Raw genomic sequence first — 19,059 nt, 5'->3', positions numbered from 1 at the left:
GGACCCAGAGGGTCCTAGAAACTTAGGAGAACATTGTGACAGGTGGATCGGGGTACAGGGGTGTCTGCTCAAACTATTGCTCTAACTAAGGACAATACATGTAGTAAACATCAAACCCCTACTCTGATCTAGCCAATGGACAGGACATTCTCCACCGTTACGTGGAGAGCAGGGACTGACTCTGACATGAACTCTGGTGGCCCATATTTGACCACCTCTCCTTGGTGGGGAGGCCTGGTGGCACTCAAAGAAAGAATAAGCAGGACACCAAGATGAGACTTGATAGCCTATGACCATATAGTGGAGGAGGAAGTCCATCTTGGTCTTAGACCTAGGGGAGGGGAATAGGGTGAAAGCAGGAGGGAGGGAGGAACAGGAGAATACAAGTGATGGGATAACAATTGAGTTGTAATCTGAATAAATTAATTAAATATAAAATAAAATAAAAAAAGGAAGTAACTGGGCTAGCCAGGAGTAGCACACTGGCCAGCAACTCTCCTACAGTGCCTTGGATTTCTGCACTAGCTTCCTTTGCAAATGGGTGATAGCTTGTGAGCTGAAATAAGCCTTTCCTTCCCAAGTGGATTTTGTTTATGTTCTATGAAAAGAGCTGAAAGAGAACCACTAAAGTCTCTGAACATTGCCCCAAACCAACATACTACTTTAAAAATGTTGATTTGTTGCAATACATTCAAATAATTTTTTCATTATTATTCAATTATTTATGATGATTTGAAGACACATATACTTTTTTATTTGTATTTTGTTTTTAAAATTATTTTATTTTAATTTTTTGTACTAGGTTGCAATGTAATTGTTTCTCTTGAAAATTTTTAAATCTAGTCCTGCTTTATATTCGTAGAGAATTGACCTTGCAAGTATAAAATAGTATATTTCCTACAAAGCATGTATTTGATTTAACCCTGGAAAAACAGATCAAAAAATTTACTTGATAAAAATGAATAAATAACTATTGGTATGACAAAAACCCAACCCCTTGTATGAAATTATTAATGGATCTCAATTACTTCATATCTTTAATCTGTTGCTACCAGTAAACCTGTCTTTGACAATAAAAATGAATAAAATACATTTGGACAATTAGAAATATAATGGAAGGCATTCATAAATGACATTTGACAAAGGCTTATAAGGGAACGTTGCTTGAAAAAATGAGCATTTATAGATCATCTGCCCCTGTTGTGATATATCATGGATTATTAAGAAAATTATACACCCACAGACTACATCACTTGAAATTAGTTAGCAAACAAAGGAAACTGAGACTATATGCAATTAATGATGACAAAGAGAGATGTTGATTCAATGGAAGATGCTTATAGATTGTGAATAAAAAACAAACATAATATGATTAAGAAAATCACTCTATGTATCTGATGAGCATATAAACCAGCCATAGCATAATTACAGAAAGACTATTACCAAAACAAATCCAAATAATTACCCAACAGCTACAAATACAAAGATAATATTCCATAACAGAAAGTCAACGACAGAAAATATGTAAGAACACATTTCTATGTGTTTGTAAAACCTATAGTGCAGTTAATTTTCAATTACATAGAAATGCTTTTTAAAACCACAAACTTGTCTGCTTCTACCTGTAAGATCCTGGATAAAATGCTTACAACTTGAGCTTCAGCTGCCTTTCACCTAACAGCATAAGGTTTTACAAAATAGCTTATCTACAGAATGAGACCTGGGAATCCCTGGTTATCATAAAAAAAGGATTAGTAGTATCCTTTGATAACTACCACATATTTAATTACTAATTTACTATACAATCTTGGATTGTCTACCCCGTTTATTGTGATTTTTTTCTGATTACCATAAAATCAGGTGAACTGATGTATATCAAATTAGATAAAATAAGGGACCTATATTCAGAATAAGAAGTGTAATTTAGCCAAATAACCATTAGTTTTGAAGGTGAAGTTTATGTTAATGATTGTAAGTGTTCTCTAATACTGCAATATTTAAGTAAAAAAATTATTAAAAATACGCATAATATGAAAATTCAAAATATCCATTTGAAATATTTTAATTTAGTCTTATATATGTATGTGTCTTTAAAAACGTTTACAATGGTATTAATTGGTATTTTAATCATTTTTGATACTAAATGTTTATAATGCAACAAATAACATAATTTGCTTCTGAGTTTTTGTATACACTAAGATAGCTTTCTCATATGATGACTTTTCTATCATTGCAATAGACCCCTCTGACATCAATATTATTTTTCCATTTTAAGTCGAGATCCTAACAATAATAATAGTCAAGTTTTCTTTGTTGAATATTTACAGTGATTTTAAAATAAGCATTGAAAAATTTCTAATTTGTTATGTTGGTAATAACATATTGCATTAATCAAAGCTTCATTTAGATAAATTGAAACCAGTTCAATTTCCACTTGTCATGCAGAAGAATACAAATGTTGTGCAATTGTATAATTGATTTTGTGATTCAAACAAAGGGTTCTTTGGTAGAGATAATTTATCAATGCTGATGAAAGTGGTGAGTGAGGTTTTCCTTGGAAATTTGAGAATATTCCTATTGAAGTGTGGACTTATTAGATACAGGGCTACAATGATTAAAGATTTTTTCATAAAATATAATTATTGACTCCTTTGTTGTAGTTATAAATTAATTCAACTTAATCTTTCAAATCTATCTTAAGGCATTTTTTCTTTACAAAGATAAAAAAAAAAGGAAGCTTCAAAGTTAATGCTGGCGACAAATGTAAAAAAATTAGGAGTATATCCTCAGAGAAAAGCATTAATTACCACCTCTGGTCTTTTAAAAAGTCAATGCATTGGTTGTTCTGGGTGTGATATGTAAACATTTTATGTATGGCTTATGTGTAGTAACTGTAATAAATGTTGCCAAATTTTATTTTAGGGTCACATTCTTTATTATAACAGCATTTAATCATAGCTTTAATGTATTATATATAAAATTTATTCTTGTTTATAGTCTTCATTTTTGTCACTACATATAGTTTGTCTATGTCAGTAATAACAATTTGCGGACAATAATATCCTTCAAGGCATCAGATGAGGTCTCTGGTGATGTCACTTTCACTCTGACATTTATACCGACTTCATTTATGACAGACTGAAGGTGATGAACAGGTCCAAGCAAGAGGTCACCTTGTGTCAATGCTGGTATACAATTTGTCAGATACAGGGACTGTAAGTCTGCTAATGAGGAATTAACTAGGCAGAGTATTGCTATTTGACTGTTTCCATGCATCCCAAACCTGCTAAATAATGCTAATCAGCTGTTTATTAAGTGAGACCATTATGGCCAACTTGCTGCAAATCCCACCATATGTCAGAGAGGTTGCTGCATATTATTCATTCATTTTAAAGCCAGATTAATAAGTCATTCACTGAGTTTCACTTTTGTTAGCCTTCAGCTAATAAAACCAAGGTTATACCATCTCAACTTTTTCATTTTTTCTTTACGTTTACACAAATAATGTGGGAAAATTATTTGCATTTTGATGATGCTTCTTGGTAAATAAACCTTCTTAATTTACTTCTTGCATATTATAAGTCAATTTTTAGTTAAAAAGAAATAAATTTTCATTTACTATAAAGTGTTTGAATTAGTAATATATTGGAAAAATCACATCATAATTACTGTAAGGATCCAAGACCGTAGTAATGAACTGAAAACTCTGTGTGTTTGAGATATGTGGGGGTAGTGTTTGGGCAATGAAACATCTAGTCTTGTGAAGCTATTATTTGTAGATGATCTAAGAAAGTTAAGCCACTTCCCCCAACCTCGACCCCCCTCCGTGGATGCAGAAATATCTCTATCACATTTCCTTCATCTCTGGCTCGAGAACATTGTGTAAGAAGGGGAAAGAGATTGTCTGTGCCAGAATACTAGGAAGTTGGCCATGAATAGACTCTTTTAGAAATGGATTCATTAACAAGATGGGAAAATGACATGGACATGTAAACAGGAAGGGAGGAAAAGTGTGTGTGGTCGCGCCCCTAGACAAAGAACTAGAGGCAGTTTCTGATGGGAGGAGAAGAATTAGTCTGTCTCAGGGATAAATACTTTTGTCAAATACGATGTTCCTAAGAGGAATAAATTCAATGCATTGAAGAAATGCATTGAAGTACAAAAAAAAACCCTCTGTAAATTGACAACTGAGATAAAAGTTTGAAAAATTACATGAGCATAAATTTTAATCCCTCATTTAATCCCTCATTCATTAATGGCTTTCGGTGTGAGATATTGTTTTCATATGCACAGTTTAAAAACCTTTGAAAAGATGAGTCAAGCTATGTGTGCAAATATCTATTGCCAGGCAGCAGTGTTTTCAGGAAATATGTGCTCACAAGGATTTGTCCTAGAGTTAGTCTAGTCTTGGCTCCAGTTCTAAATCTGATCATTTTATCTGTGCTCTGATGACTTTTTTCTGCCTAAAAACTTGAAATACAGTAAACGTTGAAAGTTTATTCACAGTAGCAGATTAACAATATTATAGGGTGTGGACTCTACTAAGATTATAGATTATAATCACCAGAAGAGGAGCACATTGAAATTTCCAGACATCTTTTATTTTTTAATTTTTTTATTAATTTATTCATATTACATCTCAATGGTTATCCCATCCCTGTATCCTCCCATTCCTCCCTCCCTCCCATTTTCCCCTTACTCCCCTCCCCTATGACTGTGACTGAGGGGGACCTCCTCCCCCTGTATATGCTCACAGGGTATCAAGTCTCTTCTTGGTAGCCTACTATCCTTCCTCTGAGTGCCACCAGGTCTCCCCGTCCAGGGGTCGTGGTCAAATATGAGGCACCAGAGTATGTGTGAAAGTCAGACCCCACTCTCCACTCAACTGTGGAGAATAATGAGTGAGTTAACCCAGAAGAAGAAAGAGTCAAATGGTATATACTCACTTATATCAGCATATTAGCCCAAGGGGCATGTCCCATGAAAGTCTTCACTTACCAGGAAACTGGAACAGAGGGGAGGACTTCCTATTGGGACTCTAGATGAGAGAAGCATGGGAGAATGGCAAAGTAGAAGGATCCAGAGGGTCCTAGAAACCTACAGACGTCTTTTATGGAGTCAAATTTATGAGATGTTCCAACCATGCACCAGGCTCTATAGCAGTAGTAAATATTGAACAAAATAGATTCTTCAATAGGTCTATTTGATTTTGAAGATTATTTTACCAATTTTAAAGGTATTGAAATTGTTTCTCCTTGAGTTGCTAAACTACCAGTGATATGTCTTGGATCCTGGCAATGAGAAATTATGAGTGCATCACATATCTCTTCCATTTGGTTTCTTATGATAACCTTTAATAATAATAATGCTTGCATTATCCTATGTGAATCCAATTTCATTCTGAAGATCTTATTACTATGTCAGTAACACTTATATTTTTATTATGTCTTGTTTAGATAGCCTTTGTGAATATCTCCAAGCTCATTTGTGTGTATACATGTCATGTAAATATGAACACATGTGCACATATGCACACAAATGAAAAATATCACTGATGAATAGCCTCTGAGTAAATCCTAGGTTTTATATCTTGTTTTATTATAAGTATGTTTTTCATCAAGAGTATGTCATAACTATGACATTTGTGTTGAATATTTTCAATTAAGATTTATGATTTTAGTTCATTAATCATTCAAATATTGTTTCTTTTTTTATTCTTTTCTCATAAATTACATCTCAATAGCAGTTTTCCCTCTTCCACTCCTTTCATTCTTTTCCCCCACTTCTCTTCTTCTCCAGATCCATTGGTCCATTTTCCTTAAGAAAAAAAAGTAGTCATGTTAGGGATATGAACCTGAAAAGTCATAACAAGTTTCAGTGGGACTAAGCACAAGCCTTCATGTCAAGGCAAAATGAGGCAAGCCAGTAGGAAGAAAGGGTCCCAAGCACAGACAAAATATTCAGAGATGCACATCCCTAACCCCAGTCTTGGGACTCCCACAAGGACGCCAAGCTACACAACAATAACATGGGTGCAGAAGACCTAGCTTCATACAGGTTGGGAGTTTGTCACTTCAGTTTCTGTGAGCCTTTATGAGCCCGGCTTAGTTGGTTCTATGTGGTGTGTTCTCTTGGGGTTTCTCGGTCAGATTCTTTGGCTCTTATAATCTTCCCTCCTCTTCTGAGGCTTTCCTGGCTCAGTCTAATGTTTGGCTGTGAGTTTCTGTACGCCTCTCTGATGACTATCAGGCTAGGCATCGATCTATGAGTACAGCAGAATATCATTATGAATCATTTCACTGACATTGCTTTTCTGAGATTTGATGGGTTTCTGAGCTGTTCTGCCTCTGGTTCTTGAACATGTATGCAATGCTATCTGTAGGCTTCCTCTCTTGGTGTGAACTTCATGTTTGACCAGTCCTTGGTTGGCCACTCCCACAAGCTCTGGATCACAATTAGCCCAGCACCTTTTACAGGAAGTACAGATTATAAGTGGAAAGTTTTGTGCCTGGGATGACATCCCAGTTCCACTGCTGGGACTCTTGCCTGGTTATAGAAAATGATCAATTCAGGCTTCATATTTCTCATTACGAGAAGCCTACACTATTTTCATTCTTATAGTTTCCAGAGAGTTTCCACTGCACTGGGTTTCTACATTGCCTCCTCAAAAAATAAAAAATAAAAAACAAACAAACAAAAAACAGAAACAAAAACAAAAACAACCAGTTCCAGTAGTCAATCCCAGTGTTCTCTCTCTGTGTGTTCTCCTACCACCTGACTTTCTGTTTCCATTTCAACCATGCCACAATACACTCCAAAATCTATCCTGATCCCCTTTTTCAATGAGATCCATTTGTCCCTGCTTGAGCCCTCTTTGATTCTTAGCCTCCCTGGGTCTCTGGATTGTAGTATGATTGTCTTATATATAACAGCTAATATCCACATATAAGTGAGTACATACTATGTGTTTTACCTCACTATGTGATTTACCTTCCTCAAGATGATTTATTTCTAGTTCCTTCCATCTGGCAGCACATTTCATGATGTCATTGTTTTTAACAGTTAATTAACATTCTATTGTATAAATATACCACATTTTTTAAATTCATTCTTCATTTGAGGAATATCTAGGTTGTTTTTGGTTTCTAGCATTATGAGTAAAGCTCCTATGAACATAGTTGACCAAGTGTCCTTGTGGTATGGTGGAACATCCTGTCCAAGAGTGGTATAGCTGGGTTTTGAGGTAGAGTTATTCCCAGTTTTCTGCTTTATTTCATTCATGGCTGTATAAACTTTGCACTCCCATCAGCAATGGAGGAGTATTCTTATGTTCCACATCCTCACAAAGTGAGCTGTCACTGGTGGTTTTGCTCTTTGCTGTTCTGGCAGGTGAAAGATGGAATCTCAAAGCAGTTCTTTTGTTTTGTGCTTTGTTTTGATTTTGGTGTTTCTTTTGTTGTTTTTCTTTATTTGTTTTTTTAAGACAGGGTTTCTCAGTGTAGCCTTGGCTGTCATAAAACTCACTCAGTCGACCAGGTTTTCCTCAAATTCACAGATATCTCCTTGCCTCTCCCTTCCAGAGTGCTGGGATTGCAGGCATGAGTCACCACACTGGGCTCTCAAAGTAGGTTTGATTTGCACTTCCCTGATGGCTGAGAATGTCGAACATTTCCTTAAGAGTTTCTCTGCCATTTGAGATTAGTCTTGTGAAAGTTGTCTGTGTAGATATGCATCCTATTTTTAATTGGATAATTTGGTTTGTTTATGTCTAGTTTCTTGAGTTCTTTGATATGTTTTGGTTAGTATGTCTCTGAAGATGTGGAGTTGGAGAAAATCTTCTCAGGCTCTGTTGGCTACTGTTTTGTTTAATTGGTGGTATCATTTGCCTTGCTAAAGATTGTCAGTTTCATGAGGTCCCATTTATTGATTAATGTGCTTAGTGCCAATGCTATTGGTGTTCTTTTCAGGAAGTTGTATCCTGGGCCAATGTTTCATGGACTATTCCCTACTTTCTCTTCTAATAAGTTCAATATTACATTACAGTGTTTGACCCAGATGGACTTGAATTTTGTGCAGTATGATAGATAATGATGTATTTACACTATTTTACATACAGAATTCAGTTAGACAAGTACCATTTGTTGAAGATGTTTTTTATCTCCCATTGTCTATTTCTGTTCTCTCTATCAACAATCAATATCCATAGGTATGTGGATTTATTGTAAATCTTGTTTCTTATTCTTTTAAAAACACAGCAACTTCACTCTGATGCATTCTTTGAAGCATTTTTATAAATTATAACTTAATAAGTATAAAGATTAGAGAATTTGGCATTCACAATACTGAAATGGACACTAATTATATCAACAAATTTAATTTCTGTAAAATAAAAATGCACAAAATCAAGCATTGTACTAAAAGTCTTGCTAAGGTCCTATGTAATTTATTCTTATGAATAGTTGATTTATAACTACACAAGATTAGAATATAAAATGTTTGAAAGTTACATCCCATAGAAATGTATTTATATTATAAATTAGTACAGAACATTTGGACTCAGGATGATCTTTCTAGTTCCATCCATTTGGCTGCAAATTGCAAGATTTCCTTGTTTTCAATTGCTGAATAGTATTACATTGTGTAAATGTACCACCGTTTCTTTATCCATTCTTTTTTTTTTTTTTTTTGAATATAGAAATGTTTTTATTTTTATTTATTTTTTTTAATTAATTTATTCATATTACATCTTGATTGTTAGCCCTTCCCCTGTTTCCTCCCATTCCTCTAATCTTAGAGCATACATAGGGGGAAGAAGTCTCCCTCAATCTTTATCCATTCTTTATCCATTATCTTCAGGGGATAAGGGACATTTAGGTTGTTTCTAGATTCTGGCTATTACAAATAAAGCTGCTATCAACATAGTCGGACAAATGTCATTCTTGCATTGTGAGGCATCTTTCAGGTATATGCCCAAGAGTGGTATGACTGGGTCTTGATGCAGCAAAAGTGTCAGATTGATTTCTAAAGTGGTTGTACAAGTTTTCACTCCCACCAACAATGGAGGAGTGTTCCCTTTTCTCCACATCCTTGCTAGGATGTGGTATCACTGGAATTTTAAATCTTAGTCGTTCTGATAGGTGTAAGATGGAATCTCAGAGTCCTTTAATTTGCATTTCCATGATAATTAATGATGTTGAGCATTTCCTTAAGCGTTTCTCAGCTATTCAGGTTTCCTTTGTTGAGAATTCTCTATTTAGCTCTGTCACCTTTTTAAATTTGGATATTTGTCTTGGTAGTGTTTAATTTATCGAGTTCTTTATATATTTTGAATATTAACCCTTTGTTGAATGTAGGGTTGCAAAAATCCTTCCCCAGTCTGTAGGTTGTCCTTTTGTTTTGTTTTGCTTATAATTTATTTATTTTACTTGCATAAGTGTTTTGCCCACATGTGTGTCTGTGAGAGAGTGTAGGATCCCCAGAAACTGGAGTTACAGATAGTTGTGAGCTGCCAGGTAGGTGCCAGTAATTGAACTCAGGACCTCTGCAAGAGCAGCCAGTGTTCTTAACTGTTGAGCCATCTCTCCAGCCCCCATTTGTTTTGTTGAGTGTCCTTTGTCTTACAGAAGCTTTTCAGTATCATAAGGTTCCATCTATTAATTGTTGATCTTAGGATCTGAGTTATTAATGTTCTGTTCAAGAAAGACCATCAAGTCCAAAGGATACGTACCCAAGGGAGCCTGTCCAGTAGTTGTACCAACCAAGGACAATGCATGCAAAGAATCTAGACTCCCTGTCCATATCTAGCCAATGGAGAGCTCATTCTCCATGGTTGTAGGGAGAGCCTGGCTGCCTTTGACATGAACTCCAGTGCAAACAATTTGATCCCTTCCCCTCAGAGGGAGGCCTTGCTGCCACACAAAGGAAATGGAGGACCGCTATTTGGATGAGATCTGATAAGCTGTAGTCATATGGGGGGGAGAAGTTTCCCTTCTGTCATAGGTCCAAGGGAGGGTAATAGGGTGGCAGAGGGATGAAGGAGGGTGGGAAAGGGAAGAAACAAGCAGGATAACAATCAGAATGTAATCCAAAGAATTTATAATAAATTTTAAAAAGAGAAAAATAACATTTGGATTGAGAAATACATATAAATTATAATCATAAAATCTGTTTATCATGTGAACTCATATATTTCAGAGTTGCATGGCTCCTGCTGTAAAGTAGTACATCTATGAAAGGATCATTTTGAAATCTAATTAAAAGAATATATTGAAATGGAGTAACTCTTAATACCTGTTGAATTTCCCTTATAAGCATCTCCTTTATATTTGAATATAAATTAAAAGATAAAAAACCTTTAATATGTACTTGTAGAAGTGTGGAGGTTTTCTTACTAAGAAGAATTGTAGTTTAACATTGAAATAAATTTATTATTTTAACTTCCTTCTGTTCATAAATCATGTGAACAAAAGATCAGTAATGATTCATTAACAAGAGTATTTCATATGTTTTAGAATTTGTCTTTGGCTTTCAAATATTTCAAAGAAGTAAATCTATTGCTTACACCATTGCATTGTCTGCTACTTATGTTGCATGTAATTCAAAGTGAATATATTGAGACATTTTTTTGGAAGTTTCTGGAAACACAGCCTATGAAGCTCCTCTGTGTACAAATTAGGTGGGGAAGAGGGTCTTTTGATTGTTATAAGGGAAAAGTTGTTAGAAGTTGAAACAATCAAAATGGTAGAATATATAAGCATGAGAGTTACATCTCATATCTAAAATTTAGGAATATCTCTGGTTCATAATAGCAGACATTAATATGCTTGATTAAAATCTGTTTACAAGCATATAAAACACATGATAGGTATATATTACTTTATATGGAATTCAGTAATAACTTTTAATAGGAATTCAAATTGGCATCAACATATTCTGATCTTAATACATCCAAAATCTAATGTTTTCAATATTCTAGGAAGCAAAATACTGTGAAGTATTTTGGTAGACTGAAGACACTCAGAATTCTGAGTATTAGTTTTCCAGTGTATGATTGGAAATAATTTTTATGTAAATTATCTAAACTGTTCAGTACTCAACTGAAAAATGCGTAAGTTTACTTTGCAATCAAATATTCACAAAATATTATTACAGTGCTTAATTGTGCACTAACCATGAACAAGATGTAACATATGGTGTTAAGTTATATTTTCAATAATAAATATAAAGCATTCAACTTATTATATACTATATATATAATTTCTATCAACATAAGAATGTTGTAAGGACTTACTCAATATAAAATAGTACTTAAAACACTACATGTTTTGATAAGCATATGCTGTCTTGAATACATGAAAATTTTTAGAGGAAAATTTTAGTAATGCAGTTACCAAAGCAAATAATAAATGCAAAAAATAATTGGATGAATGCCAAAGCCATCAAAAACTTCCTCCAAAATTTAACTTCCAATAGCCCTTCCCAGATGACAATGCCTTGAACATCTTTAACTTCTCCATCAGAACCATTTAGCATTACTATGTTTCTGCTCAGCTTGAACATCACTTCCATTGTCAGAACCAAGCAAACAAATTTATGATGATGTTCCTGGGAATATGGAACTAATGCTGAAGGGATTTCTCTGCAGTTCTTCATTAACATTTTATTCATTACAACAGGGGAGTTTTAAGAGTTTCCTTTTAAGCAAATTAGGTCACTGGATAAAAAACACACAGCGTGGAAATAGAGTGTATTACTATATAGAACAAAAGATCTGCTTAATAAATTATGATAATGGGATTAGTCATCTCCAAATGTTGAAAGGCATATTTTAATATTTTGGAATTGACTTTAAGAGAGCATTTGATTCATGCATTTATGTTATCCTCTATGTTTTCATTTTTTTACTATTGTCCTCTGAGTGTACATAGAACTCTTTAGATACCTTGAAACATTTAAGATGAGAAAAAGCATTTGCAAAACAGAAATAATAGGCTTAAATACTCAGTTAGAAATGACAACAAGTTTGAAGGAAGAACTGAAGGTAAATAAATAAGAAATAGAATTCTCTTTCCTAAATATTTTTCTTTTCTATAGCAGTATTTTTTAATCTATTAAAGATTATTTTTGCTCAAACATGCAGGCTAGTCCTCTTTATTTTTCTTCAATCAAATATAGGTTTACTTGGCAATATTGAGAATTGTAAAATGCCTTAGTTTAGGGAATCTTTGTGTATTTCCCCTATAATATATTTTTTGTTTTCTAAAGTTGTTCTCACCTGAATGTTGATTCAATTTTTAATTGAAGAAGTTACCATTGTCTGGGGGGTGCACAGATTTAATGAGAGCACTCAATAGACAGAAGCAGGTGGATCCTTGTGAGTCTGAGGTAAGTTGATCGATGTAGTGAGTTCTAGGCCTACTAAGACAGCATGCAGTATGTCTCTGAAAATAACAATGACAAAAACAATATCTCACCTGGTTTAGGTTTAATTTCTTTTTTTTCTCCTTTATTAATTTATTCTTGTTACATCTCAATGGTTATCCCATCTCTTGTATCCTCCCATTCTTCCCTCCCTCCTCTTTTCCTCTTATTCCCCTCCCCTATGACTGTTCCTGAGGGGGATTTCCTCCCCCTGTATATGTTCATAGGGTATCAAGTCTCTTCTTGGTAACCTGCTGTCCTTCCTCTGAGTGCCACCAGGTCTCCACCTCCAGGGGACATGGTCGAAGATGAGAAGTCGACTTGGGAACATGTACTTAGTTGGGAGAGAAATGAGATACAGAATAGAAGGACCCAGAGGCTGAGCACTGCCATCAGCCTTATCTTGCAAGGTTTGATCATAGACTGCACCTTACTTGGCTTGCCTGGAAACAAGAAGGCCATGCATTTCCATCCCTTTGTTCATCAGATATTGTATATAAGTTCTAGCTTACCAGAGGACGAAAGTATTTTTATTTTTGTCCCCATGAGTGATATTTTAGATATCTGAAGAAAAAAAATCCAGCTGAAGTTTGTCATTAGTAGTAGACACTCAGGGTGGCTTGGGGATTCTTACTCTTGGGTACATAGTACATGAGGCACAGTATTCACAGGGAGATTGTAAAGGCTACTGTCAGTACTAACGCAATGTTCCCTAAAATGCTGGCAAATAATACCAGGTAAAGTTTTTGTAATGAGTTGGATTAACTGAAATATACATTTAAATTCTTTTATTTGATATTTATAATAAAAATACGGACAGCATGTATTATTGACATAATCACTATTATAATAAACAAATTCAGTGAAAAATCACTTGCTTAGGTTGACATATTCATATATTAATATTAATGATAGAATTATTTTTGGCCTAGTGATAAAATTTCCAAGTTACAAAAATTCTAAGACTGTTTCCAAATTTGCATAGCTAGTGAATGAAACAAAGGTTTGACATGAACTGTTTTTAAATTTTTATATGACAATATAAGATGTTAAACTTATTCTAATATTAAAGATCATATATATGTCAGAAAATTTGGTATGTGTATTTCTGGATTATATGTTTTAGCTAAATGTTCAGTATCCTGTAACATGTAATCATAACAAATATACAAATACACTGGCAGTGTAAATAGATGGAAGTTGGTTCCTTTGACAAGTCTTGACAACAAAACACATAGGAAGACCTTTTTTGTTGAAGGGATGATGAAGAAATAAGCATTTGGTAAGCTACTTATTGTAACATGAAGAGTACACATTCCCACTTACTTATATTCTTCCTAAACCAGAAATATATATAATGCCTTTCTATATATGTTTAGAGTGAATTACTAGTTAATAAATGAATAAAAACATTTTAGATAAGCAGACAATACCACCTTGTGACATGAAATAGAGGTGAGAAAGAGACACTAGAGAAAAAAGGGGTATCAATGGTTAATCCTAGTCATTTTGTGACAGATCTGTGGAGAGTTTCTGCATTTTGGGGCAGAAGAAAGGCAGTGGGGTGCTAAAAGTCACGGATAATTTTACAGTTTAGACTTGTATAGGTATCAATTTGGTGCCTCTTGATACTGACAGAGAAACAATGAGACTAAATTCAAGGATATTTTAGGGAAAATTAGTACAAAAGGACACTGATTTAGAAATAAATAGGTATTTATTATTTAATATTCACATGGCATTAAAATTCAAATCAAAATTGTCTCTGCTAATATTTGTATATGGTGTCTAGTTTCGTGACTTAGATCTACCATTTGCATAGTAATGCTTCTGAATTTAAAGGTCAAAAATGTTACACAGCTGTGGTAAATATCTGTGAAAATATGGTATATAAAAATTCAATGTGCAGCAAAAATGGTTAATTTCTCAATGGATGTTATGTTTTGATATAAAAAAATGACAAAATCCTTAATGCCTATTGGAATCGTGTATCCTTTTCTCTAGTTATAAGACAGAAAACATTATCTAGACAGTTATCAATATCTCCATATTCTTCTTTAGTAGACACAACTAACTAGAGATTGAAAATCATCCATAGCAATCATGCTTTTGCTGATCATTCTCTCCATAACTCTTCTCTAAACCATACATTATTGCAATTATTGAATACATTTTTTACTTAAAATTATAAAATCTTCCGGAAAGATGCATGTTCACCTTCAATGAACTATGTGCTAAATGGATAAAATTTAGTTCTCAATAAAGCTACTCAATGAATTTTTTTAAATAAAGATACACCATGGAATACTGCATTGCCCAGGAAGGATCTTAGAATTAAATCCAATGGCTATAGATGAATAACTATTCACTGTTCCACAACTTTCAGATACTTCTGAATATTATAGTGCTTCAAATATAGTGCTTTCTCGTTTTATCAAAAACAAAAACTCAGCGTTTTTTACATCATGCCTTTGGAAATCTGCAACTCATTTAAAATACAAATACTCAATGAAACAATTCTCACATTCACTGCTATGCAAATTTTTGACAACAAATATGATAGTAAGAGAAAGAAGATGGTAAATTGATGATATGTTAGATTAGATAATAGGTAAAAAGAAAGTTAGATGATACATAGATAACAGATAGATGATAAACAGATGATAGATATGTATGATAGAAAAATAGATTGATATATAATAGTAATTATGGAACAAGAAAATTGTGTCCATATATATATATATATATATATAACACATTTGTGTCTGGGTGTTTGTGTATGTGTGCATATGTGTGTGTGTGTGAGAGAGAGAGAGAGAAAGAGAAAGAGAACTATAGCTTAAATCCTACATTTTACAAATGTTCAAAAACTCTAGTGTAGACTTCACTAAGTAATAAAATTATAGCCCTCGTACAAACACACATCAGGTGGATGCAAATAAGTTTGGCAATAATCCAGACATAATAATTCCACTGGGATTATGTGAGTTTTCACATTTTTCTACTTCTTCCCTCCTCCCCTGCTGTTTTATCTGACCCTAGCCTTTTCAGAACGCCACTCATTTAGTGGAAACCCTACAAAACCATGGAAGCATACAGAATAGATACCAGAGCCACAGGCCGCGTCAATTATGCTCGTCCCGTCTCTTAAATAAATCGACCTCACATTCAGGTGAATTGACTTTTATGAAAAAGTCCCCTGAACTCAGTCTATTCCCGACAAGTAGAGCAAATAAAATTTATTATATTACTGAGATAACAAACGCGAACACTGCTTTCTTTAATCACAGATTTTCTGCTCTCATGTAAATGTGCTTTTCATCTTAATTGTCTGGATTGACACAACCAAAGACAAAGAGCAAGGCTCACAGGGTAGGCTCCTTCCTATCAGCTTTATTAGAAAATGGGCTTCATTGTCCAGCACAAAAACGATCTTTTTTTTTTTTTTTTTTTGAGGGACAGGGAAGAAGAAAAGTTAGAGCACAGTAAGATAAAGTATCTCCCAGAAAGTAACACAGTGTTATCACTAACACATTGTGCAAAACAAGAAAAAGGAAGTGTAAAAATATTATTTGAAGGGACTGATCATCAGACACTAAGCATGTGGATTTTTATGGTACCACGATCTCTGTCTTATATTATAGAATATGTTTTATGCTGTTCATTTCTACGTCACATACATTGTTAAAATACTATTTTATGTTTAAATAACTACATTTATACTAAATTATAGACATTTAATGTGGAAAATACAATAAAACAAATTCAATGATATTGGAAGGCAATCTAACAGTTAATCCTTGTAAAATATTTTCTCTACAAAAGCAGCTACAGGTAATATTGATAAGAAATAATAATTAAATTCTTCCATACATATAAATTTTAACCTGGGAAATATCTATCAAAATTTTCTTTCAATACAAAATTTGATAACTTACATAGCCAAAAACAATTTATTTATTTGTTTATTTATATATTTAATTTACATGAATTGGGGTGCCTGTATCCATCCATATGCGTTGTCCATGTATCCTATCTATGGAGGACAGAAAAGGCTATCAGATTCCCTGTATGAATGGAGTATGAAACATAGGTTTCAATCACTGTGTGGGTGCTGGGAACAAACCCTGGTCCCTTAGGAGAGTAGCAAGCACACATAGCTGCTTTTTCATCTCTCCAGACCCCATGTTATAGATCTTATTACAAACTGTATTTATACTTAGTGATAAATTTTCATTCTGTACTCAAAAGTTGTTAATGATGTGACCTGAAATATTTTAAACTGACTCCAACAATCTCAGACAAATATGGAACATGTCCTATAATAAATGCAATTCTATTTATTTACTTGGATTGAGAACTTTTCAAATTATCAGACACTATAGATTTAATTCTTCCATCTATTTTGACTTCCTCTTCTAAGTTCTTCTTTCTCTCATAATCATAGATTTGTTTGGTGTCCCACACATTGATTTAATTCTGAGAGGATATTCTGCATGGTACTCTATTGCAGGACCTCCAGAAAATCTAGAGATCTCTTTTTCTTTTAGAAAAACATATACAAATGTCTCTTATTGAACCACATGTTTATACCTCACCCAACCACTGTCAGATGAATGTGACTAATGAAGTAGAAATACTCACTACCTGTTACAGTTCCTCACATCAAACATCAAATCTACCTTACCAAAGAAGTATTATAGGCCCCTCAAAAAATTAGTAATTACAGTGTCAGGATATTCAGGAGGCATGAAAATATCTTCTGTTCTCCCTAAGAGTCAGAAGTATTAAAGTTGTAGAAGGTGCTTCAATCATTCTAAATGAGCACTGACAGTAATATAAAGACAAAACAGTTTGAAAAGTAAAGAAAATGAAAAACTTGGAAAGAGACCATGGTTTAAATACAAATCCAATAGGAAAATGACCCAACTTTTTGAAATAAAATCTAAAAGTAAATTAAATTGTATCAATGCTATGATGCCAGATTGGCTGCTAGTAAAAATATGACACTGTTTGTGGGTTGAAAATAGGGCCAATAGGACCCTTTAGTACCGATATATCAACTGAATGAAATTGGATAATGCAAGTAAAAATCACTGTAATGGATCATGAGAAATGGAGTAAAGGTTAGACGTTCCAATAGTAGAAAGCTAGTTTTAATGTTCGAAAATTGCAAGGACAACTGATTTAAAGATTTAAACTTTATTATGTTTATATGACTTGATGGAAAACCACAACACATAGAATTTCTAGGAAGCCATTTTGACATTTGGTTTACAACCTGATTTTTAAATTTTCACTGAACATAAGGTCTTATGGGTGTTTGAAACCATGTAGTCATTTGATACAGTTATCTGTAGCAATAACAGCTAATATATATAGAACAGTGATGGTAAAAGACTTATTCAGAAAGAGTGCCAGACACTAATCTATGATTGAACATGACTTGGAAATAATTTCAGAGATTAAAAAGGGTAAATTCAAGGTAAAAAAAAATCTAATCCCTTAAATTCTTTCAACTAAGATGTGTTGGCATCTTGACTAAGCCAAACATTTTGCATTCAGAGCCCAAATCTGAAATAAGACTAAGATGTGTAATTGAGAATCAGTTATATTTTATAAGGAAGAGGATATTAAAGAAAAAATATTTTTCCTTGACACCACCAGTGACCATATAAAACACAAAGGAGTAGCAACTGAATGTTCTCTGAAACAATGGTATCCTTCTATAAAATCCACCACAGCACGTCGCCAATTTTTCTCTCATAATGACCTTAGAGGATTAAATTAACATTCTTGTGTTTCTCAAATGTTATCTGTTAATACTAATATAAAATATACTTATTGTCTATCAATATTTTGCTTAATTTACACACACACAAACACCAGATATTCTAGCAATGAAAATTGCACTTGAACCTATCATACTATGCTCAGAAAGACATAAGAATAAGAGTATTTACTTACATCTAAGGGTTATTTGTATGTGTGTGTGTGTGTGTGTGTTGTACATAATTTGAGGAAAAATTGAAAACAAATACTATTGAAAATCAAAAAAGTAGGTATGTGTGTAATGTACAATATTGACTTTCAAAACATTTTATAAAGAACTTATTATTATTGGAAAATACAAGAAAATGTAATTTTAACATTTCAAATATCCAAACAGTTTCATTATAGCACAGTGTTAAAGCCATTAGATTTTCTTTGGCGTGATGTGGCGGCAATTAGTGATGGCTCTAACTAGGTCCATTTGAATTACTTTATATAGGGAAAATTGAATTTTTGGTAACCTCTGATGCCACGTCATATGTTATTTGCTCACAGTTACGCAGATCTGATATCTCAGGACTCCAGGGACTGAGGCAGCAGGATTATGAGTTTAAAGTGCTGATGCGAGGCTACCCAGTGTCTAAAGAAGACTCAGTCAGAAACAACTGGCAGAAAATCATACAAAAATACAAAAAGTCAGAACATTAACTAACTAAACCAGAAAAAAGGGCTGTAAATAGTATAAGCAATAAAAATTCATTTTGGATGTGGAAACCGATTGAACATAGACAGGTAACAAGTCAGAGGTAGGACCAGGTTGGGACAGTAGATTCCAATGTTCCTATTGCAATCCATGAATTGTGATGA

Source organism: Acomys minous (assembly GCF_964271855.1).
Source record: "Acomys minous genome assembly, chromosome: 18".
Taxonomy (NCBI): domain Eukaryota; kingdom Metazoa; phylum Chordata; class Mammalia; order Rodentia; family Muridae; genus Acomys; species Acomys minous.
Note: the sequence above shows the minus strand (reverse complement) of the source record.